Source organism: Callorhinus ursinus, unplaced genomic scaffold (assembly GCF_003265705.2).
Source record: "Callorhinus ursinus isolate GAN/ISIS: 27379988/994484 unplaced genomic scaffold, GSC_fseal_2.0 scaffold3, whole genome shotgun sequence".
Classification (NCBI taxonomy): Eukaryota; Metazoa; Chordata; class Mammalia; order Carnivora; family Otariidae; genus Callorhinus; species Callorhinus ursinus.
Window position 1 is genome coordinate 81,999,713 of NW_027397065.1, and position 25,945 is coordinate 82,025,657.

General features: G+C 45.4%; 1 long non-coding RNA gene across 1 annotated transcript; it reads right to left on the minus strand.

Annotated features, from left to right (window-relative positions):
• Window positions 1–6,021: 6,021 nt before the first annotated feature.
• LOC141371521 (uncharacterized) lies at window positions 6,022–14,294 on the minus strand. Its single transcript, XR_012376533.1, has 2 exons — window positions 14,035–14,294; window positions 6,022–6,697 (listed from the first exon to the last, which is right to left on the minus strand). It is a non-coding gene; the product is annotated as an uncharacterized lncRNA (long non-coding RNA).
• Window positions 14,295–25,945: the final 11,651 nt, after the last annotated feature.

The following is a 25,945-nucleotide window of genomic DNA, read 5'->3' on the forward strand; positions in this document are numbered from 1 at the left end:
GAACTTAGGAGAGAAGCGGTCATGATCTACTCAGTCAGTCTTCACAAATAGCTGTTGTGTGTGTGTTCATGGCCCTGTCTCCTGCCAGTGACAAGTCATTCCTGCAAATAAAAGAAATGCTAAGAAATTCAAATGCACAGTGGGCTTTATACAAATGCTATGAGCAGGGTTACAAGAAATAGTAAGTTTAGAAACAAAATACACCCTTAAAAAGCAATTCTGGGAAGTGAGCACAGTGCTGCCAACCTTGCTGGGAGGTCCAAATATCATGCAATTCAAACACCGTCCTATAGCATTTGCTGGCATTTCCCAGTGTTTGAATACTTTCTGTAGGTTTCAGTTCTATGTAAAATTGACAATATTTTCATTGTACGAAGAAAGGAAATAAGCTTATGTTTCACTGTTTTTTACGTCAACGAAATGTTATGAAAAAGTATATAATAGCTTCTGATTTTCAGAATTTCTGAGAATTCCTATTTCTCACCCTTGAATCCCAAAGATGAATATCTGCTGAGAATTTGGGAACACTAAAAAGCTTTGTCAGTTAACCTGGGGACCCTTTGTTGTTGGAAAGCAAGTCAAGAAAAAAGCACAGACGCTAGAGCAGAGCCGGAGAACGGTCATTATATCACAGGAAGTGGGGTCAGGCGCGTGGTTATAGAAGGAGCCCCGGGGGAGAGCCGAGGCAGATGAAAAGGAGAGACAGAGGGGCACTACTGGGGCTCCCCAACCTAGGTCACCCAGCGACCAGGCCCACGCCTTCCCTCTGCACAGCCAGCAGGAGCTGGCACTAATGAAGCCTCCCAGGGTTTGTGAGACGCACAAAGAGACTGGATGGAAGGGCTTTCTCCTTCAGAGAGGAGTAGTGTCCTGAGAAGGGGGCATGCTGGGTTCAGGGGGCTTGAAGGAGATGATGGTGACACAGGGTACAGAGACATCCATGGCCTCTGGATGTCTAGGCAGTGAAACCTCATGTTGGTTTTGGGGGGCTCCAAGGGGATGAGCTGTACCAGGCTGTCCCGTTGTAGATGACCTGACAAACTCAAGCCCCCGCCAGGCTGGAACGAGAATTTGAGTGTTTAATAGCAATGGGGTCTGTCCTGGGGTTATATTTTTTTTGAGAGAGAGAGAGAGAGAGCAGGTGTGTGCGAGTGAGTGGGGGTGGGTGGGTGGGTGGAGGGAGAGGGAGAGAGAATCTTAAGTAGGCTTTGCACCCAGTACAGAGCCTGATGCAGGACTGGATCTCATGACCCTGAGATCATGACCTGAACTGAATTCAAGAGTCGGATGCTTAATCAGCTGAGCCACCCAGGTGTCCCTGGGGTTACATTTTTATTTACCACTTGATTTGGCTCAGATGCCAAGAGCCAATACTTGGTGAAATACAGCAACTTTTTCAGAAGCATGGGAAATGCCTCTGGGGAGACCCTTCATTCAAACCTCTGCGCCATTCTCAGATTTCTAGAAAAGTCGAAGGGCAGAAATGCTGTGACCTCAAGGAGGATGTAATGCCATTACCACCGGGGGATGAAGGAATTGGATTGAGAGTCGGACAATGGCCTATTCGTACAGGCCAAATAGAGGTAGGTCAGGCCTGGCTTCGATCGTTAACCCGAAACTCTCATAAAGACTCAGCTCTTTCCTGCGTACCCAGAACTGCAGCTGCTACCATAGAGCCTGGCTCTCAAGAAGAAGACAGTGTGATGTGGAGCTGCAAGCCTGGTGCTTGAAGTCAGACAGCAGCAAGAACGAAAGTCAGCTGAGCTCTACCATTCGCTGTATTACGTGGCAGCCCCGTTTACTCATCTCAAAATGTCTAGTCCACGGGTGGCATGGGGGTGCACCGACGTAAGAGTCCTCAGTGTAGGTTCTGCATCCCGGTCCATACGGAACACCTGGTAGCCTTACGTTTCTGCGAAAGGGCGCTTTCAGGGTTTCATTCCTTCTCCGAAGTGATCCAAATCACTTGGGTCGCAGTGGGTCGCATTGCTGTGGGCACATCAGTGTAGACCAAAGAAAGGCCGCTGGTTGGAGACTGGCTGTACGTTCTCAAGTATGAAAGCCATTGATGAGCTCTGAGAAATAGGCAAGAGTCCAGTGGCTCCCAGTGATAACTTGTCAGGAAAGTGCCACCGGTAACAAGCCGCGACCGGGACCACTTTCTTCCAATCCTCATCCCGGGACCTGCGGAGTCTGGCTCCCTGAACCTCTCTTCCCTTCCTGTCTCCTTTGTTCTGTTTCCCAGCCCTCTCCTCCTTTCTCTTTTTCTTTTCCCCTTCCTTCTCACTCCTGCCATTAAAAAAAAAAAGATTTACTTATTTATTTGAGAATGAGAGAGCGCAGGTGGAGGGGCAGGGGAGAGGGAGAGGGAGAATGTCAAGCAGACTCCCCTCTGAGAGCAGGGTTCGATCCCACGACCCTGAGAGGGTGACCTGAACCGAAACCAAGAGTTGGATGCTTAACCGACTGAGTCATCCAGGCGTCCTTCACTTGTGCCATGTTTTACTTTCTATTACCCCCTCTTTGTTTCCTTCTCCTTCTTTGACTTGGCCTCTGGTCAGGTGTCCGTGATTTTCAGGATGTCCGTATCTCCTGTTCTGCATCCTCTCCCTTGATCAGGGTTAGTCAGGTGTCACAGTAATGGGGGTACTGCCTGGCTTCTGGGTCCCACTAAGTTAACCCTTTAGGTAGAGCACAGGAGAAACAACTCACTAAAGGCTGCACATATTTTTCACATTCTTCTGAGGTCACCGATAGCCTGAATGAAAGGAAATGCACACCAACAGGAGCCATGGAGCTGGCCCTTGGCCAGGCGGGAAGTGAGTTATGTTTGCCTATGCTTTTGGCATTCTAATGACCCTCCAGTGAGGTCATCTGTCTTCCTCATGGCCCTGGTCGGTCCCTCACTCATCTGTTAGCCCCGTTCCGGGCTCTGGTGCCTAGGAATCTCCCTTCCTTTTTCTGTCCTATATCCCCCGGTGCCTCCTGGCTACTCAAAAATTGGTTCATCTGGATGCCATCCTCTTACCCAGAGAGCCTGGATGATGACCTCGCTTCCATCCTGCTTCTTCAAAACTTCGTTCCATGTCCCTCAAAGAGTCTGCTGATCTGCTAACCCGAGTGGACCCCTTAGAAGCAGAACACTGGCTTTCTGGTGTCAATTCACCTACCTTCTTGGGGTCTGACAGCAGCCCTGAAGGGATGAGTGCCTTGGAAACACCTCTGTTCAGAAGCATCTGCCCTCAGCCAACCTAGCTGCCAGGTTCCACAGACTAGAAATTCATTTGTGTTTACAAAGTTTCTTTTTTTAAAAATATCTTTAAATTGATTTTATTTATTTATTTGAGAGAGACGGAGATAGTGAGAGAGAGCTAGAGCAGGGAGGAGAGGGAGAAGCAGGCTCCCCACTGAGCAGGGAGCCTGATGCGGGGCTCGATCCCAGGGTTCTGAGATCATGACCTGAAGGCAGACGCTCAACCGACCACACCACCCAGGTGCCCCCACAAATTTTTGTTTCTTTCTTTCTCTTTTTTTAAAGATTTTATTTATTTATTTGAGAGAGATAGTGAGAGAGAGCACAAGCGGGGTGGGGGATGGTTGGGGAGAGAGAAGCAGGCTCCCCAAAGAGCAGGGAGCCCAACACAGGACTCAATCCCAGGACCCAAGGATCATGACCTGACCCGAAGGCAGATGCTCAACCAACGAAGCCACCCAGGCACCCCTACAAATTTTCTTTTAAAATGAAATACCTCCCGGGAAGATTGACCCTACACATTGTTATTACTCTAGTATCTATGGTTATTATAATGTGGTCACTGGTTGGAAATGAAACTCCCAACTACAATATTGCTGTTATGGGAAAGTTCCATCCATCTTACAACATTCTTCACATATGGTTTCCAGAAAAATGTTGTTGGGAAAGGGGAGGATTATTGTTTCTCAAAAATAATCTTCACTTCTCTCAATGACCTATAATGGATCCATTATCTCTGAATTTCAAAGTCCTCCTAATCCTCTGTATTTTTGTTTAGCCTGCATTATCACCAGTATGTGAAAGTACGTAAAACACTTTCTTATCCAAATACCGGTTTCTGACTTGGCCACTGTGGCAAGGGGTATAATTTGGAGATATTCTGGGTATTAGGGCAACTTTGATTGGGGCGGGGAGGCACGATCATAGTATGATCTGAGAGGCAACCCAGGGGCTCCTCCTAAATCACGGTCCTCCACCAACCCTACATGTATCCCTGAAATTGCCATAGTGTTCGTTCATTGGCTCAGGCCTTGAAGAGACTTGAAGGGGCTTCAGTGGTCATCTAGCTCCAAGTCTTCATTTTTATGGAAGGGAAATCTGAGGTCCTTTGAGTTTGGTGTCTCAGCTAAGCTCACATTGATGTAGTGCTGGGTCTAGAATTCCAATCTCCTAACTGAAGAATAGTGCATTTTCCACCCTGTAACAACTTTAGTAAGGATTGTGCACTATCAGTGGCCACGGTCACCAGGCAAGTACCATCTGGGAAGAGTAATACCTAAAACTATTATTATCCACCCCTTGGCAGCATGATGTTAATGTAGAAAAGGAAAAAGAAAGTCAAGGAGAACCACTACTGGGAGTGAGTCATTGGATATAGAGCAGCACTGCCCAACAGAAACAAAATGCAAGCCACGTGTGTTTTTTTTTAATTTTTTATTGTTATGTTAATCACCATACATTACATCATTAGTTTTTGATGTAGTGTTCCATGATTCACTGTTTGTGCAGAACACCCAGTGCTCCACGCAGAACGTGCCCTCTTTAATACCCATCACCAGGCTAACCCATCCCCCCACCCCCCTCCCCTCTAGAACCCTCAGTTTGTTTTTCAGAGTCCATCGTCTCTCATGGTTCGTCTCCCCCTCCAGTTTACTCCCCTTCATTCTTCCGCTCCTGCTATCTTCTTCTTCTTCTTCTTTTTTTCCTTAACATATATTGCATTATTTGTTTCAGAAGTACAGATCTGTGATTCAGCAGTATTGCACAATTCACAGCGCTCACCATAGCACATACCCTCCCCAATGTCCATCACCCAGCCACCCCCTCCCCCCCCCCCCCCCCCCACCCCACCCACCCTCAGTTTGTTTCCTGAGATTAAGAATTCCTCATATCAGTGAGGTCATATGATACATCTCTTTCTCTGATTGACTTATTTCACTCAGCATAACACCTTCCAGTTCCATCCACGTTGTTGCAAATGGCAAGATCTCATTCCTTTTGATAAACCACATGTTTTTTATTTTATTTTTAAAGATTTTATTTATTTATTTATTTATTTATTTATTTATTTATTTAGAGCATGAGCAGGAGGAGGGGCAGAAGGAGAGGGAGAGAGAGAATCCCAAGCAGGCTCTGCATTGAGTTCAATTCATTTTTTTTAAAGGAGAAACAAATCTGAACTGTGCAATGTAAGCTTTATGTTAGACCTGAGAAGAGTCCCCCAGTGAGAAGGCATTTCTGATACTGGTGGTGCTAGTGCTAGTTTCTCTTCTGGGGAAAGCAGCATGCACTCATTTCATCCAAGGCCAAGGCCTACCTGCTGCAGGGAAGGAAGATAAATTAGCAGATGTCTGAGCCCCTTCCAACTTTAGATCCCAAGATAAGATTAAACTATTGGTTATAGGAAATGTTCCAAAGATGAAAAAAAACGTTTTAGCCAGATGAAAATTTGTTGTAAACATTTGCTAAAGGGTAAAGCATAAAACTTGAAGAAAATAAGAAAAAAGTCAACTTACATATTGGTAGTGTAGAAAAAAAATGATTATCATATTTTATTTTTGTAGGGTTTAAGAATTACCATGAGAAAGAATCTTTCCCAGCAGGTTTTTCTCATAAATGTTACTTAAAAAACAACAACACGTTTGTCTTTAGTATATATCTAAAGGAGATGGTGCTATTTCACATATTAAATAAAGCCAAATATTTTCAGTTATAAGTTAATTGCTATCGTAAAGTAATATCAAAGCAAGCATCTACATTATGCATCACATTATTCAACAGACATTTATTTTCCTGGATTTTCTCTTTAAATTAGCTAAGGGTTTCATCTTTTTACAACAAAAATGATATTGTGAGAAGTCAGCTGATATTCATCAAAATGGGTAAGATCATTTCTGCCAATTAACGGCAGCTGGAGAGTGAAAGATGACCTGGCTGATAGGAGACTGGGACTCCAGTTCCAGTTTCGATTATGCTAACAATGTGTTGTAGAGCAAACTGCTTAACCTCTTGGAGTCTCCGTTGGGGCTAAAGTATCGGGATCCTTACTGCTGCAAGTGGTAGAAACAAGAATCAAGATGGTTTAAGCAATAAGGACATCTGGCATCTTACGTACGAGGAAAGCTGGAGGCAACCTGGCTCTAGGGGGAGTTGACTCCGAGTCACCAAGGCCAGGTTCTCTCTGTTTCTCAGCTCTGGCATCCTGTGTCATCATCATTCTCAGGCTCGTATTGGAAAAGGAAGGCTGTGGCACTTCCAGATGTCCCATCCGGTCATGGTAACATCCACTGGAGCAACAAGAGATCCTTTCTTCCCATGGCTTTTCTTGGATCACGCTTAAGATGTTTCTTCACATCTGATTGGCTACGTTGGGTCACATGTCCATTCCTGAGTCACTCACTGGCCCGAGGAATGGGGTTACTCTGATGAACTCAGACAAATCACCTGGGGTGGAATAGATGATGGAGAGTCAACAACAGTGTCTAATCGATGGTGATATCATATGGTGGTTGGGAAGACCACCAGGGGATGGACACATCATAAATGGTAATAAAATCTAAAAGTGCTAGGTGTCATTGTTATTTAAATATTCTTAGTGTAATTGGAATTCTGCTAAAAATCCCATAATAATACAAGAGAGTGCATTAGAATGTCTAATAGTGTCCGTCAGAAGAATATAAGGTTCTAGATTTTTCTTTCCCTGAAAACCCTTCAGGAGAGGACCATACTTTGTAATGGTGAAATCCAAGAGACATTTAAGTAGTGTTCTCTATCACCCATCACCCATCAGAAGGAAATAGAGAGACAGCACACCTTATACTCTGGTCTTGAGTATGATGAGGGTCAGATTCCCAGTATGAGGTTCTAGTCTTTTACAGTAATCAGCTCAGAGGCATAAGAGCGGCATGGTAAAGATGCTGAGCTGCTTGGGTAGACAGCTGGGGATATAGATCCCAGTCTCCCCACTTAGTAATCTCAGATTTTCACACAGATCAATTTACTTAACCTCTTTGAGCCTCTGTTGCCAGGTCTGTATAATGAAGCTAATAATATCTATTTCACAGAGTTGGGGGGATTTCATGAAAAAAAGCCAAAAAGCATTGAGCGCAGTGTCTATCAGAAGAGCAGATGCTCAATAAATGATAGCCATTTGGAGGTGTTTTCAAATTATTATTTAGGAATAATGAGAAGATATCTCAGAACACAAGTCTCAACAAATTCAATAAATTCAAGTCAATGAATATTCAATAAGCATCTACTGTGTGAAAGATATTGTGTGCCTGGATACCACATCCTCAGTTTATAATGGTGGTCCATGTCTACAAATGCTCACTTACGGCTTCCTCCATGCTCTTGACTCTAGATTCACGATATTCCTGGATATATGAAATGATGAAAGTATCTTTGATTGGCAAGAGTGGAGGGGTGGCAGGGGAAGAAGGGAGGTGAAGATTGAGTCTAAGAGTCAATTCGTGGGGCCAATAACAAAATAACTAAATGTAGTTTTATGACTCTATGGACAGGCAGAATGAGTATGTGCACGTGTGAGTGTATATGTCTGTGCACAAGGCATGTATTTTCATATGCAAAATAGATATCTTTTGCTTTTATTTTGTTTTTTTTTTTTTTTTTTGAGAGAGAGAGAGAGCTGGGGTGGGACAGAGGGAGAGGGAGAGCGAGAGAATCTTAAGCAGGTCTCATGCCTAGCACAGAATCTGATGTGGGGCTCAATCCCATGACCCTGAGATCATGACCTGAGCTGAAATCAAGAGTCGGATGCTTGACCAACTGAGCCACCCAGGTGCCCCTTTGGCCTTTATTTTTAAGTCAACTTCGTTGAGATATAACTTACATGAGCTAATATGCCTCCATTTTAGGAATACACTTTGATGCGTTGTGACAAATGTATACACAGGCGCTAGCACCACCAGCACAATCAAAATGTAGGGAAGTTCCTTCATCCCAGAAAGTTCCTTAATTCTCCTCTCTGCCAGCTTTAGGCAACCATCATTTTTCATCGTTCCCACACTGTACTAAACTACACTGGGACACCCTGGGACAAACTCACAGAGACCACGGACATTTTAAAATTTTGAGGGAAGCATGGAGACTTCTGCTGGACACCTTGAGGACTTCCACTGTGAAATTGATTGGAACCAACTACTTAATAAACAGATCTGTTAGGTATTACTTTCTTTTTTTTTTTTTAATTAATTTATTTATTTTTACGGGGAATGGGCAGGGGAGAGGGAGAGAGAGAGAATCTCAAGCGGACTCCCCACTGAGCGTGGAGCCTGTCACAGGACTTGATCCCACGACTCCGAGATCATGATCTGAGCTGAAACCAAAAGTTGGATGCTGGGCGCCTGGGTGGCTCAGATGGTTAAGTGTCTGCCTTTGGCTCAGGTTGTGATCCCAGGGTCCTGGGATCGAGTCCCGCATCGGGCTCCCTGCTCCTTGGGAGCCTGCTTCTCCCTCTGCCTCTCTCTCTCTCTCTCTGTCTCTCATGAATAAATAAAATCTTTAAAAAAAAAAAAAAGTTGGATGCTCAACTGACTGAGCCACCCAGGTGCCACTGTTAGGTATTTCTTTTGGATTAGGTGTCATGAAAAAAAAAATGACTGAGACAACTAGTAATAACATCCTCTAGCCTCATCCACGCATGAGTCACTGTCCCATTCCTTTATAACACTTGAGTATTTGAATATAACACAATTTCCCTGAAGAAAACCCCTCTGAACAGTCACATACAAATCTTTTGAGTATGTATGTTTTCATTTTTCTTGGGTAAGAATCTAGAAGCAGAATTTCTGGGTCACATGTTAAGTGTATGTTTAATTTTTTGAGAAACTGCCAAACTGTTTTCCGAAGCACAATTTTACACCCCTAGTTGCTCCATTTCCTTGCCAAAGTGGTATTGCCAGTTCTTTTAATTTTAGCCCTTCTAGTGGGCGTCTGGTGTTAACTCATTGTGCCTTTAATTTGCATTTTCTCCATGACTAATGATGTTGAGAATCTTTTCATGTGCATATTTGGCCATTTGTATATCTCTTTAGGGAAGGCGGTTGCAATCTTTTTTGCCCATTTAAAAAAATTGGCTTGTTTGACTTCTGATCGAGTTGTAAAAATTCTTATGTTCTTAAGACAAGTCCATTGTTTCCCCTGGTCTGCAGTTTGCCTTTTCATCATCTTGACAGTATCTTTCAGGGGCACTGGGCTGGCTCAGTTGGCAGAGCACATGACTCTTGATCTTGGGGTTGTGAGTTGGAGCCCCATGTTGGGTGTGAAGATGACTTAAAAATAAGATCTTCCAAAAAAATGAACAAACAAAAAAACCCCCAGTATCTCTGAAAGAACAAAAGCTTTTAATTTTGATGAAGTCTATTGTATCAGTATTTTCTTTTATGATTTGTGCTTTTCTGTGTCCTAAGAACTTTTTGTCTATGCCAAAGTCACAAACATTTTTTTTCTCCTTTTTAAAAGACATTTTATGGTTTGAGCTTTTACTTTAGGTTTGTGACCCATGTGTGTGCTTTCGTTCCCGTGTCACATGTAAGGTAAGGCTGGAGGTTCATTTTCTTCTTTATGGATAGCTGGTTGTTCAAGCAGAATTTATATGGAGAAAGACTATCCTTTCCCCACTGAATTACCTTGGCACCTTTGTTAAATATTAATTGCCCATACAGATGTCAGTCTGCCTCTGGACTCTCTTCCTTTCCGTTCATCTTATGATTATCCTTTGCCAATACCAACACTGTCGATTGCTGTAGCTTTATAGCAGCCTTGAAATCTAGGTAATGTAAGTGCTTCAAGTTTGTTCTTTTTCAAAAAGGTTTTGGCTAAATTATAAGTTCTTTGCATTTTTATATGTAGAATCAACATGACATTTCTAAAGAAAAGCCTGCTGGTATTGATAGAATTTTCCTAGAGCATGCATGAGGCCATTGGGTTAACTCATGGTGTTTACTAGCCTCAGGAGTAATACAAAATAGAAAAAAAAGGTATTAATGGTATTAACCAAAGATTGGCAGAGATTAGAAGGACAACGATAAAGTTGGAAGACAGTGTTTGTGAGGTCGAAAAAACCCACAGCTATGGGAGCCAAGCTGTCCTGGATTCATGTCCTGTTTTCCCCACTTTCTTGCAGTGTGACATTCGGGCAAGTGGACCACAAGATGGGTTTTACAGTTTGCCCATAAGGATGAAACACAATCTCTCCAGCTGCCGCCTGGGGATCACAGACACCTCACTTCCACTGAGTCCAAAATTGAACTCTCTGGTTTCCCTCTAAACCAATTCTTCTTATGGTGTTTTCCGTCTTAGTGACCAAACCCTCACACCCCACCGGCTGCTTCATACCAGCCCAGAATCTTAGAACCCCTTCCTCACATTTTGATCCCCCCCCACACATAGAACTCAAACGTAAAAATGAAACCCAATATTTCCCAGCCTCCTCTGTGGCTAGAACCAGACGCCTGACTGAGGGTTGACCAATCAGACGCATCAGCAGGGACTTTGCTTCCCGGGGTGGTTGTGCGAGGGAAGAGGGGGCCAGGGCTTTGCCATCTTGCTCAGGCAACTTCCTTCTGGGCCTTCCTTGCTGCCTTCCCCAGAGGGGTCGTTCCTTGCAACTCGGCCTAGAATCTTCCTTCCAAAGATTCTTAGGCAGCTAATACCCCATCATAATCCTCTCCCTTTCCAAACGAGCTAGAGCAGGTTCTCTTGCTACAATTCAATCTCCAGAGAAGCACCCTATAAACAATAAACCCTAAGGGCTGAAGCCACGTGCCCTGCCCTGAACCCTTTCTCTTTCTCTCCACCATAGCTCATCAGTTACTAACTCTTCCTCATTCTGCCCCTGCCACTCCAAACATCTGAATCTGTTTGCTTCTCTCCTTGTCCGCTCTCCTAGCCCTGCTCAAACCACTGCTCTCTCCTCTGGACCTTGACAACAGCCTCTCCTGGGTCTCTCTTCCCACTTTTAGTCCCTGCCTTCCAGCCTCATCTTCACACTGTATCCAGAGTCATCTTTGGAAAAAAGGCACATCTAATATCATCGTGGTCTTCCTTAAGACCCTTCAATGGCTCATTATTGTTCTTAGTATAAAGTTGAAAATCTTTAAAGTATTTTACCCTGCTCTGCCTAATCTGTCTCTCTCCTCAGATCCATCAGGCGCCACTCCCTCTTCCTTCGGCTCCGGCCACACTGGCTTGCTTTTTTTTTTTTCTTTTTAAGATTTTATTTATTTATTTGAGAGAGAGAGAGCACGTGCATGTGAGCATGAACAGGGGGAGGGACAGAGGCAGAGGGAGAAGCAGACTCCCCACGGAGCAGGGAGCCTGATGTGGGGCTCGATCCCAGGACCCTGGGATCATGACCTGAGTGAAGGCAGACGCCTAACTGACTGAGCCACCCGGGCGCCCCCACATTGGCTTTCTTTCTGTGCCTTAAATGATCCAGCTTTTTCTCATCTCAAAGTCTTCCCGCATTCACTGTTCCTTAGAGCTGGAATATGACCCAGTTCTACGACCCAATCTCTCCTTCAGATCCTAGCCTCAGCTTTACCCTTTAGTGAAGCACTACACACTCTACTTCTCCACAGCACTTTTTACATTTGTGACTAAATCACCCAGTATTCGGTAGGGTAGCGGTACAGCATAGACCGTGAAGCATGTGTTTTATAGCAGACTGTACTGTACGTCTGCGTTCTTCGTTTCCTATATGCGTGACTTTGAACGAGTTACTTTGTCTCTCCGTGCCTTGGTTTCCTCATCTGCAAAATGGGCACAATAATAGCACTGTACTTACATCTAAGATTTGTTGTGCTTAGAATAGGGCTTGGTATATTTTCCTATAAAGGGCCAGATAGTAAATGTTTTAGGTTGCATGGTCTCTGTCTCAATTACTCAACTTTGCTGCTGTAGTGTGAAAGCAGCCATGGACAATAATCTGTAAATGACGGGGTATGGCTGTATTCAAATAAAACTTCTACAAAAACATAGGATGGGCCAGATTTGGCTCACAGACTGTACTTTGCCAGCCCTGACTTTGAATAGGCTTGATACAAAGCATGTGCTCAGCAAGTGTTTACTATTATTATTACTTGTTTAATTTCTTTCTTTCCTATTAGAATATAAGCTTCATGAGGGCAGGAATTTTGTCTCTCTTATTTCAGTGCTATGTTCTCAGGGCTCAGCTTGGTGCGTACGTAGTACATAGTAGAGGCTCAATAAATGCCTAATTAATGAAGGAGTGAGTATGTCAAGAACTTAACCCAGAACACAGGGCAGAGCTGGTGCTCAAATACTGTTGGTTTTCTTCACTCCTTCTTTTTTAATAACAGTACTAATAACGCATTCTTAACAGGGCATATGTTTTGAGAGTTTCTTTAAAATTAGAAATGGGGGACTTGATTTCCTTGGCATAGCTTTTCAAGGGCAGAATTTTCTAGTTAACAACATGACTTTTATGGCTCTTAATACATGATAATAACATTTTACATTATAATGACAATATTTAGAACTTACAGGGAGCCTACCAGAAGCCAGATGTTTTACTATAACCCTGTAGCCTTCGCCAGAACCCTAGGAAACAGATGTTCCCCATTTATAGATGAAGAAACTGAGATTTGGGAGGTTAACTAAGTGGCCAACAACCAGTTGTCAGACCCGGAAATTGAACCCGCACACGGTGGCTTCAAGTTCTATCCTCTTTCTTCGAAGGGGCACTGTTCCGGGTATGAGCAGATTGCTTTCACAGGGGCTAACAGCTATGCTCCCTGACTAGCCCCAGGTGTTACCCTTTCAAAAACATTGCTTCCTAACTCATTTGGCAAAAATCCGTAACAATGAAAACACAGCGCAGCTGCTGTGGAAAATAGTTTCGCCATTTCTTGATGAATTAAACATAGAATTAACCTATAACCCAGCGATTCCATTCCTAGATAGCTACCCAAAAGAAGTGAAAACAAGTGTTCGAACAAAAACACGTAGAAAAGGTTCACAGCAGCATTATTTCACAATAGCCAAAAAGTGGAAACGACCCAAATGCCCATTAACAAATGGATGGAGGGCGCCTGGGTGGCTCAGATGGTTAAGCGTCTGCCTTCGGCTCAGGTCATGATCCCAGAGTCCTGGGATCGAGTCCCGCATCGGGCTCCCTGCTCCTTGGGAGTCTGCTTCTCCCTCTGCCTCTCTCTCTGTCTCTCATGAATAAATAAATAAAAATCTTAAAAAAAAATAACAAAAAAACCCCCAAATGGATGGAAAAACAAAATGAGGCATATCCATACAATGGAATATTATTCGGCCATGAAAAGGAATAGGGCTGATAGATGTTACAGTAAGAGCGAACTTGAAAGACATCCTCGGAAAGAAGCCAGACACATTAGGTCACATATTGTGTGATCCCCTGCATATGAAACATCCAGAATAGGCCAAACCATAGCAACAGAAAACAATTCATGGTAGCTGGGAGGAGGGGAAGATGTGGAGTGACTGCTAACAGGGCTTCTGTTTGAGGTGATGAACACTCTCTGGAGTTAGTGTGATGGCCCGCAACAGTAGGAAAGCGATCATGTCACTGAACCATGCACTTTAACCTGGTCAATTTCATGTGTATGTCACCACAATAAGAAAGGTCTGTAACAAATATGGAATACAATAGGGAGGTAATTTTCAGAAATATCGACATCTAGGCACTTTCTTACCTCTGCTCCCTCCATGCCTCCCCCCCCCCCACCTTTTTTTCTGGAGAAATAGTTACGTTTCTCATACTTTACCCTTGGGGGTCCAAATGGCCTGCAGACAACCTCCATGGGCTGTTGCCTTCAGCGTCCTCTGGACCTGAGAACACGGGATGCTGCTTCCCCTGGCCATGGCTAACCTCTCTTCTCCATCCTAAGGAGATCTGCCAAGCTCTAGGAGAGAGAAGCAGGCTTTCTGCTGACCCAGGAGGCTTTCTCACAACCACATGGCTTAGCTCTGAAATGCCCCGTGAGCCTCTTGCTCGCTTTTACCCCTGTGACGGAGGGAGGACAGAGTTCTGTGGGCCACTTCTGGAGTCTGCGTCGACCCCCACGACAATCTTTTTTTCCAACCTGGAGGGTTTCCTTGGCAACCAAATGAATAGTCAGTCGCTCACCGCTTTCAGCACTTCAACTTATTAATGCTTGTTCAGTTTTGAACAGTTTGTCTTACTTGAAAAGAAACTGCAGAAGCTGCACTTTTGTTGTTGCTAAATTTTTTTTAAACCTGGGTTCCTGCCAGGCTTTTTAAAGGGCCCATACAGATTTCTCCTCCGAACGCGTGAGCACACAGTTAACACACACCACAAAATTGTACGTGCTATCATCAAAAACTAATGATGTAATATATGGCGATTAACATAACAATCAAAAAAATTAAAAAAAAATTGTACGTGCTATGCATCAGGCTTTCCATATAGTCATTCCTATTACTTGCACCACAATCCCCGAGGTAGATGCAATTATTATTTCCATCTTACAGATGAGGGTGTTGAGGTGCAAGGGGGTCAAGTATCTTGTCCAAGTGAACAGGCAGTACCATTTTTAGGCTATATTGTAATTTCTTCAGGCTATATGAGGTCCCTGCACTTCCATGGGAGGCCCCTGGGAAGAGGGAGCCTCAGCACCAAGGGGTGGACTCTCAGTGAGGAGCAGCCAGCATCATTGCTGGGTGGACCAGGCAGAGAAATTTGGGGAAAAGGGGCCTTTCAGCAGAGCTCCTCACTTCCCACTGTCTGGGTATTCTGAGGACCACAACTAGAATGTCCCTGTTTTGACTGACCTTGCCACAGGACAGACAGGTTTCAAAAGCACAGACTCTGGAGTCAGGCGGAGCTCGGAACCAATCCTGCCTCTGTCACTTAGTCACTGGGCGAATGACCTCAGGAATTCTTAAGCTGAAGCTGGCTGAGGCAGGAGAGATGTTTTCTGAGGACATGCGTGACTGAAGAGGATTTTGGATTTGACCAGGGTTTCTCAACCTTGACACTGCTGGCATTTGGGGCCACATAATTCTCTGTTGTGAAGTGCTGTCCGCGCGTTGTGCGCTGCTGAGCACTACCCTGGCTTCAACCCCCTGGATGCCCTAAGGAGCATCTCCCCCTTGTGACCACCAAATGTCTCCTGGGGGTTAAAACTGCCCCTGACTGAGAACCACTAGATTAGATGCCCTAAAGCCCATTCAAAGATGATTTTGAATCTCTCCTGTGACCTCAGCATAGAGAGCTATTTTAAGTAACATCAGCCCTTTGACACTGAGTAGGATCGGAATTCAGAGTCACCATTAGGATATGCAGAAGGGTAACCAGACTTCTGGAATTCGTTAGACGTGGCCTTTTCCTTTCAGTGGGAACAATCTCCATAACAATCTTGCTCCATTTCCACTCAGAAGAGTCACTTCGCCACTCAGAGTAATTCTGTATTTTCTGGTTAAAAGCAAAAGTCTCTTTTGGGTGAATTTCTCTATCACCTCAAAGTTCACAGTTCCTATCAGGCCTTTTCCTCCTACATGACTTCTCCTCTCATCTTCTTCCTCCTGGAGAAGTCCCTGGGGGCAGCGAGAAGCTTCTGGAACATCAGGGCACCCATGGTGGGCAGCTAGTTCTCCTGAGGAGAGGTGTGATTTCCTGCTTGGTCCTTAGGTGGGGCCTTGTCTTACTTTCTGGACACACTGATTGCTCCTGGGAGCTTGGCGCCCTCCCCCTGCTGCCTGGGCACCCAGCCATGGCCTTCTGGCTCCTAGCTCTGGGCGGTCACTCCTGGCCTTCTGCATTCCTTGCACCAGTCCAGATGACCCCGAACAGGCCCCAGATGGAATTCTCAGTTACTACTTGGCCACTCCAGAGCTATGGGAATGTCCCTGGAGCTCCATCGTGCTGGGTAGCATGTGGTGGCTCTGTCAGGCCATCCTCTCTCCAGACCTACCCTCTGACCCTTCCTTTATGCAGTCCGTTCTCCTCCCATCTCCTACCTGTATGTTCTCAGGCTGCTTCCTGCCTGGGTTCCAGATCAGAAGTGTGGAAGAGTTCACCTTGCCTTCGGAGCTTCAATCTTGCAATTCTGGAGAAAAATGGAAAAACAGCTATTTTAGTATTTATCTTGCATAATGTTGATTTGAAGGTGTTTGGAATTGACTTCATAATTTGCTCTAATGCCCCACTCTAAAATCCTTCAAGACCATGAGGGCCACAATCCACTGAACATACACCACCAGTAGTTTACCTTATCCCTCTGGGGGCCTCACCTTCCTCCTTATCTGGCTGAAAGTCCACCCTCTGTCAAGGTTTTCCAGAGAAACAGAATCACCAGGATGTGCATACATATAGAGATTTATTTTAAGGCATCGGTTCACATGATTACAGAGGCTGACAAGTCCAAAATCCGCAGGGTGGCCTGGTTCATGTTTCAGTTCAAGTACAAATGCCATTTGTTGAAGAATTCTTTCTTGCTCGGAAAAGGTCAGTCTTTGTGCTGTAAGGCCTTCAACTGATTAGGTGAGGCCCACCTACCTCAGGGAGGGTAATCCGCCTTACTGAAGTCTGCCGATTTAAATGTAAATCTCATCCAAAAACACTCTCACAAAAACATCTAGAATAACATGACCAAATAATTGACCAAGTATCTAGGCAGTGGAGTGCAGCTAAGTTGACATAAAATTCACCATCACTGTTGGTTAAACCAGAACCCTGGTTAAACCCACTTGCTACCTGCTCTGAGCCTGGCCTCACAAAGTTGGAGGCAGAGTGGGCAACGTGCTCACCAGGTCTCATTAGAAAAGAATGATCAGTTCAGCATCGCTCACTGCAGTCAAGCAGTTGTACTGTGTCCCCTGGGCCAGTCCCACCTCTCTCCTAGACAACTATTTCAAACCTCCTCTGCAATCGTCAGTCTAGGAGGATGGCCTTGCTCCCTGTGTGTCAGAGAGAGACTTCGCAGGTCCTCACTGAGCATCTGCCCAGCGACAGGCTGAATCTAAGTTCACACGCTGTCCCTTCCCCCTCTTATGGTGGCTGAACTGATCTTATCTCTCTCCTCTGCTCAGGGTCATTCTCCAGCAATTCCTTCCTCCCTCCCCTGAATCATCGATTTTGTCTTTCCTTGTTCATTCCTATCAGTGCGCTCTTATTCATGACCTTGCTCCGTGCTCCTGCTCTATTTCTCTCCTGTTTCCAGGACGATTGCTGCGTTTGCCTCTCTAATTTCTCCCTCCCCATTCACTTAAACATTTTTTGTGTGTGGTAAAATACACACAACATAAAATTCACCATGTAAGCATTTTAAAGTATACCATTCAATGGTGTTAAGTACATTCACAGTGTTGTGCAACCATCCCCGCTCTCTGATTTCAGGACTTTTTTCTTCCCTCCAAACGGAAACCTGGGACCCGTCAAGCATTTCTTTCCCATTCCCCTCTCCTCCCAGGCACCCCCGGTCTCTGGTAACCACTAGTATGCTTGGATATTTCTTATAATTGGCATCATACAATACGGGTCCTTTGTGACTGGCTTCTTTCACCTGCTACAATGTTTTCAAGACTCACCTACATTGTAGCGTGTATTGGTCCTTCATTCCTTTTTATGACTGAATAATATTACATTGTAGATATCTACTTTGGAGCCAGGGGGGGGGGGGGGGGGGGGTGGGCAGAGGGAGAGGGAGAGAAAGAATTTCAAGGAGGCTCCACGTCCAGCGTGGAGCCCAACACGGAGCTGATCTCATAAACCCTGAGATCACGACCTGAGCTGAAATTAAGAGCCAGCCAGGCACCCCATAGACTACATTTTTTAATCCATTCATCTTTTGATGGACACTTTCGCATTCTCTTTAAACCCTCTCCAGCCAGGCTCTCCTTTGGCCAGTCTACCAACCCTGCTCTTGTCAAGATCACCAACGGCCTCCAAGTTACTAAATCTCAGGGCTGATTCTCAGTCGTCATCTGACTTGAACTGCCAGCAGTGCTTGACCTGACCAATCACTCTCTCTTCTCGAAGCAATTCTTCACTAGATTTGCAGCACAGGCATTTTCCTCTCTGGCAGGTTCTTCTCTGTCTCCTCTGCTGGTCCCTCCTTTTCTCTCAACTCTTAATGTTGGAGTGTGATCCTTGGACCTCTTTCTTACCTAGCCCCCCTCCGCGGGTGGTCCTGGCCGTCCTATGGCTCCCAGTACCATCTGTGTATTAACAACTGCCAAATCTCTATTTCCAGTCTCCACCTCTCCCCTCTGCTCCTGACTTACCTGTCCTCCTGCCTGCTCACTATCTCCATTGGGACAGCCGAATGTAAAAATTTGCCTCAAATCTCAAAATTGTTGAGATCTCGCAGTCATTCTTGATTCTCTCTCCTACTCTGTATCTAATCCATCAGCAGATACCGTCCATTCTATCTTCATACATATTTAGATTCCAACCATCTGCCCCCACTCCTCTGGCTGCCACCCCGGGCCCAGCCCACCAACATGTCTTCCCTGATCACTGCGTTGTCCTCCTCCTGGGTTCGCTGCTTCCACTTGTTTCTTCCAGTCTAGTCCCAGCACAGCAGCTGAGCATTTCTGTTAGCGCATAGATCAGACCATGTCTCTCCTCTGCTCCAGACCCTTCCCATCTCACTCAGGGTGAAGGCCACATCTTCCTCATGACCCCTCCCAAGTCCAGGCCAAGACACTGTGTATTGGTCATCATCCTGGGCCAAGAGGCAGAGTTTTTTCTTAGACCACCCCGGAGGCCTCAGTTCTAGATCTCCACCTGGGACAGACCCGAGGCCTCTCCTGTCCCAGTATGGCCATTCAAACATGAATTCCTGAGACACCTGGCTGGCTCAGTTGGTGGAGCAGGCGGCTCTGGATCTTGGGTTGTGTGTTTGAGTCCCGCATTAGGTGTCGAGATTACTTAAAAAAATAAAATCTTAAAAGAAAAGAAAAGAAAAAAACCCCCCATGAATTCCTTAGTTATCCAAACTTGCCACCTTTCTCACCTCCATGGAGCAACCCCTGCATCACCTCATGTTTACTATGTTGATTATCAGTTTCATTTTTGCTATTGCCCTTGAGGCTATCCCTTACTTGCTTAGGAGGTGGCTATGAATTTAAAAAGTTATTTATTGGGGTGCCTGGGGGACTCAGTCCACTGAGCGTGCGAGTCTTGGTTTCTGCTCCTGTCCTGATCCCAGGGTTGTGAGCTGGAGCCGCATTCAGCAGAGAGTCTGCTTCAGATTCTTTCTCCCTCCCTCTCCTTCCCCCTCTGCTCCCCCCTCCCCCACTCATGCTCTCTCTCTTAAATAAATAAATAAATAAATAAAATCTCAAATAAATTACAAGTTATTTATCATGTTTTGTTCATCACTTCTCAGTTCTTGGTAGTGAGGGGGTGTTTAGATTATGTTGTTGGCCATATTGCCAGAAACAGGAAACCTGTCCTTCGTCTCTGCCTCCGGGGCCTGTTGTCCACCTAAGGTCCATCATGTGGATGATGCATCCGGCTACTCACCAACTCAGATCTCTGTTTCTCTCTGAGGCCTGAATCTATACTTAACTTCTAGATCCGCAACTAACGGCAAGAGTTGTTTCGGTACCTTGCTCCAACCTCAAGTTTTGTGTGTGAGCCTCTAGCCTGCCAAGAGTGTGTGGTAGGTTGAATAAATGCCCTCCTCCACCAAGATGTCATGGGATCGGTGAACTCCCTGGAACCTGTGAAAATATTACCTTACAGAGCAAAGGAGACTTTGCAGATGTGATTAAGAGTCTGGTGACAGGAAAACTATCCTGTATTATCTGGGTGGGCTTGATGTAATCATAAGGACAAGGGTCCTGGGGCCCCTGGCTGGCTCCATTGGAAGAACGTGGGACTCCTGATCTTGGGGTTGTGAGTTTGACCCCACGTTGGCTGTAGAGATTACATAAATGAATAAATAAATAAAAACTTAAAAAAAAAAAAAGGACAAGCGTTCTTCCAAGAGGACAGACGTGGGGGCAGTCAGAGTGGAGAGAGACGGCCATGTGACAAGGAACAGAGTGATGTGCTTTGAAGATGCAGGGAGCGGTTACAAGCCAAGCAATACCAGTGGTTTCTGGAAGCAAAAAGAGGCGAGGAAACAGGTTCTTGCCCAGAGCCTCCAGAAAGATTGCAGCCCTACCCGCACAGTGATTCTATTCCAGTAAGACTCATTTCAGGCTTCTGACTGCCAGCGCTGTAAGATAACATATCTGTGTTGTTTTGAGCCGCTAGATGTATGCTAAACTGTTGCAACCTCAATAGGAACGGAATGCACAGGGGATTCAGATCAACTAGATGAGAATCTAGTTCCTCCTTCCTGCGTGTTAATGCTGTCAACGGTGTGAGGGAGGGGACCGCACCCTGGACGCTGGCCTGTTGGTCATTCTGGCTGTTCTGGTCCCAGATGCCCGCAGGGCCGGGACACAGGCATTTGCACTGGTGCCTTGGTAACAGTGGGTTTGCTGCCAGCTAGCCAGCCTGAGACTCCAGGAAATGAAGCCAGAGGGAAGCTGAGCCAGGAAGGGGGGTCAACTGAAGCCTCAGGCTGGAGGTCTTCCGTGGGCGCTGCTGCTGGCGGTTGAGTGTGATGGTCAGGCACCCGGTGGCCCAGGCCACAAGAGGTGGAGCAGGCGGACAGGGGAGCTCAGCACCCATGCACTGAGCCTTGACTCTTCTAGGGCCTGCCTTTTTTTTTTTAATGTGTTAAAATAAACATATAACATTTACCATTTAAACCATTTTTAAAAAAAGATTTTATTTATTTATTTTAGAGAGAGAGCATGTGAGCAGGGGGAGGAGCAGAGGAAGAGGGACAAGCAGACTCCCTGCTGAGCTTGGAGCCCCACGTAGGGCCTGATCCCATGACCTCGAGATCACGATCTGAGCCGAAACCGAGAGTCAGGTGCTCAAACGACTGTGCCACCCTAACCCATTTTTAAGTGTATAGACCAGGGGCATTAAGTACATTCACAAGTTGTGCAAATATCGTCACCCACCATCTGTCTCCAGCACTTTTTCATCTTCCCGAACTGAAGCTTTCTACTCATTAAACAAAAATCCCCATTTCCCCCCTCCCCAAGCCCTGGCATCCACCCTTCTATTTTCTATTTGTATGAGTTCGGTTATTATAGGTCCCTGTGTAAGCGGAATCTTATAGCATTCCAAGCCAAGGTCCTTTTGTGACTGGCTTCATTTAACATAATGTCTTTAAGATTTATCTATGTTGTAGCATGTGTTAGAATTTTCTTTCTTTCTTTCTTCCTTTCTTCCTTCCCTCCTTCCTTCCTTCCTTCTTTCTTTCTTTCTTTCTTTCTTTCTTTCTTTCTTTCTTTCTTTCTTTCTTTCTTCTCTTTTTCTTTCTTCCACCTTTTGGCTTTGTGAATAATGAATGCCACAGTGAACATCGGTGTGTAAATATCTCTTCAAGTTCCGGTGCCTGTCCTTAATGTGTTGCTTTGTTGGTCGAGGAGCAAGCTACAAAAAGGGTAGTATAAGCCTGATACAGTGCCATGGTGTCTTATCCAACAACGCAGGGTCAGATGTGTTCTAGAATTCGTATTTTTTTCTTTAATTTTAGAAAGATAGTTCATCTAATATGTGGTATGTTATGTAATATCCAAGTATTGTCATAAACAGACTACAAATGGCCCCATATCAGTTTCAGGTTTGGTTTTGCCACCAGATATTTTTTGCCATAAATTTATTTCCAGTTTTTAAAGCCTTTTTAGATTTAAGAATTGTTGGATAAGGAATTGTGGATACATAGCAAAGTCTGTGAACATAAGAACTTATATAAATAAATCAATGCCTTCACTTCTAATTCATTACTGTCCTTTGCATAGTTTACCTCCACAAACATTTGGGAAGAATTAAAAGTGGTCAGGTCAGGGAAGAAAGTTGATTGAACTGAAACGGGTAATTAAATATTTGGTCAACTCTATCAGTATGGCTAAGGGATATTATGGGTGTACACATCTCTCACATCAACAGGAGCTGTGGAGAGGGTGAACTTTTGACAAGCGATAGGGAGGAAGTGAAATAGGCTATGTCAACTATTTGAAAATTAAGATTCAATGTTGAGGTCAGAGATGTACTCATAGCATTCATTAAAGAATGTTAATCAGAATGTAACTAATGGTCTTAGTTTAGATGCACAGGATGCTTTGAGAAAGTACATTCATTTTGCATTTAACTACCCAGTTGGGATGGTTACACCATTTTTGAGAACTTATTTTATGTGAAACTTTGTGTTGTGCAATTTAAATGTGTTCCTTTATTTAATCCTTTTAAAGCTCGGCAGTGTATTTTTTTCCTGTCCCCAAGATAGGCTATGCAATTTATGGGGCCAAGTGAAAAATGAAAACGTGAGACCCCTTGTTTAAAAAGTATTAGGAATTTCAAGATGGCGGGACACCTGGTTAGTTCAGTTGGTAGAACATGTGACTCTTGATTTTGGGGTTGTGAGTTTGAGCCCCATGTTGGGTGTAGAGATTACTTAAAAAAAAGTAAAATCTCAACAGCAACATGAAAGAATTTCAAGATGGCAACAGCAGAGCATTAAACCAAACTCAGGGCCTTTCCAAGTTTGGGACCTTATGTGACAGCACAGCTTAAGGGCCCTGAAGCCAGATGTTACCATCCCCATTTTTCATCTGAGGGTGTCCAGGATAAAGAGGCTATGTCCTGCCCACAGCTCCAATGCTGAAGGCAGAAGACAGGCTGGGCCTTACTGGCCGTGGTACCAACCTTGGTCCAACTTAGGGTCGAAGTTCAGTGAGCATTGTAGGACAGAAAATCAAGACAATTCAGCAAGTACTAAGAAGTCCCTAGAACTTTTGTTCTCGGGAGCACAAGAGAGAACACGCTAAGATCTGACATGATACTTTAATAGTTCATGCTGGTAAATCCCTATACATACATAGGAGACACTCCTTCTTAACCCTCCCCCCACCAGGTTTTGTGGGGCCGGTTTAATTCCTCTGGGAGGGTAACGTGAACCATCTAACCATCTAACTTGTGAAGATTTCTCATTAAACAACTATTTGCCTAATTGGGGTAAATCAAACTAAATGCTAATTAGTATCTTCCAAAGAGTAAAAATAGATCTCTAATCACTCACATTATTGCTGAGCACAGAGCGCACCAGGGAACTGTGTTTCCAGAACCCCAGTCTTATTTAATGTTTTACAGATTCATGCACACACCCCACATGTCAATGGCATGGCAGTGGCTGACACAGAGCCGAGATGCTTGAACGTGGTTGCTTTCCAGGGGCTGTTTTCATGAGAAACTCAGTCCTCAGTGGCTCTCATTGCTCTTGTGCAGCCCTGACAAGGAATTTCCTCCACAATTATGTGGCTAGAGTTATGCCAGCGAAATTCAAGTAACAGCTGAAGACAAGATGGAATGAGAATGGCCAAAGGTATGACAAATAGTTACACTCACCACATATTGTGACTTGAGGAATGGCTTTGGCAGATGATGGCACGTTAAGACTTCTGTGTCCTCCGGCAGGATTCCAGGGCGATGTGTCTGTGACAGCTGACACTTCCAGCTGCCCTTTTATCCGAGACTCCTGGCTTCACTGGTCTGAAATTAAAACCCTTCTTTTGCCTGTTATGGACATGGATGTTCTGGAAAGTCTTGGGGCTCACTTAAGGTTCTCCAGTGAACGTGGTCTAAACAGTGGAATGGGGGCCTATCTTCTCCTTCCAACAAGAATGAAGGGAAGGAGCCAGGTGGGGTTGGGGCATCTTGGGGATGTCACCAAGGACCTCCAGGTCTTCCCACATTTCTACTTTGACATCCTTAGCCTATTTGCTTTCTCTTAAGCTTTGTCCTCTCAAAGTACAAGACCTGAAACTTCATAAAAACTTTATATAATTGTGTCCAGGTACAGGGAGGTGTCTTATTTTGGGCTCCCTGCAACACAGAGCCTGATATTTATTTGGGAGCTGATCCAGGAAGCAGAAGTGAGGGACTGGGGACATAAGACAGGGAAGGAAGAAAAGTCAATACTACGGTGTGTCGTCGAGCTGCTGCTGTGGGCATGTGGGGCTAAGTTCTGCAGGATCTACTGCAAGGTACACAGAGTATGGTCAGGACTGTCCACCGGAAGACAAGGCTCCTGGAGTCTTCATCCCCTGCTCCTGTTCTGCAGTGGCTGGGAGAAGCCACATAGAAGAAGACTCAAAGGCACAAATGTTAGGAAGCTCAGTGTGTGGGATGCCGTCAGCTCCATGGGAGTATGAGCTTGCTCAATGCCCACCAGCATGGTGGACGGCCCAAGATTAAGGCTCAGTGTTATGTGCTGTCTCAACATTGGGAACTGAGAGGGCAAGTCTCCCTCCACCAACTCTGCTTCCGTGTGTGAGTTCCCCTAGCCCAACCACCTCCTTATCACAGGACCAGCCACTGCTTCTGCTCATCCCTGAGTACTGGCTTTGGGTTCCTACCAGACCACAGAATTATTCAAACAAGCGCATACCCTCCGGTGGGAAGCAGGGGACACCTCACCCTCTTGATACTACAAGCCTGCCTCCTACAGTCTGCTTGCTCACTCCGTTCCTGAGTGCAGCCCCCGTGTGCCTTCTTCCCTGGGGCATGAGTGTATGTGGCTAATAGGCTGCTGCCCGCCTCATCTGTCCAGGGTCAAGTGTCATGTGTTCAGACATCCCCGTAACCTGGGGGCATTCCCCCCTCCCCAACAGAGTGAATAGGAGGTGTTCAAATAGCTATAGCTAAGAAGTGCCACGTGGCTGGGGCTGAAACCAACATGGGCAGAGGGATGAGATGCCAGGAGCCAAAACACCTGCTACCATAGTGCAAATGGGCAACGTTTCCTTTACTGCCTGTATTTCTTTCATTCTGTTTTTTTTTTTTTTTTAAGTAGGCTCCACGTGGAGCCCAACTTGGGGCTTGAACTCACGACCCTGAGATCAAGACCTGAGCTGAGATGAAGAGTTGGATGCTAACCTGACTGAACCACCTAGGCAGCCTGTTTGTCTTTTTATCAGGGTTGAGAATCATTCCCAGAAGCCCCCAGCAAGTGCCCCCCATGTCTCACTGGAAATAACTGGGTCACTTGTCTACCTCTGAGCCAATCACCGGCTGATGGCAATGGTGTTATGGTGACCGACTGGGGAATGGTCACACTTGGTTCCCGGTGGCCGGGGTAGGGCCCACTCTCCATGAGCACATTTTCCCTCAGTGCCTCCGTGAAATCAGAGTTTTATTAGAAGGAAACAAGGGAGGACCGGCTGCTGGGCAGGCAGCCAGCGGTGTCTATTCTTCACATAATAGAGGAACCATTCAAGGGCTTAGTGCCAACAGTAGTGCCCTCTCTGCCACGTTTTCACTCTGGTGACAGTACAGAAAAGAGAATGGAGGGGGGCAGGAAATTGGGGCAGGCCAACCCATTAAGGGGCAACTGCCTGAACTCAGGACAGTGACTGCAGCCAATGGTCAATAGTGTGGGATGTTCACCATACCCGAGGAGGCGGAAAATCCCAGGGGTCGCCATCACCTTGGTTCTTGACCTTCAGTGTTCTCAGCAATCACCTAGGCCCCTTTCCTGGGATTAGGATTCCCAAGTTCTGGGCTGAGGCCCAACAATGTGCAGTTTTAGCTCACAGTCCCCAAGTGATTCTGAAGCAGGTGGTTGGTATCCACATGTTGAG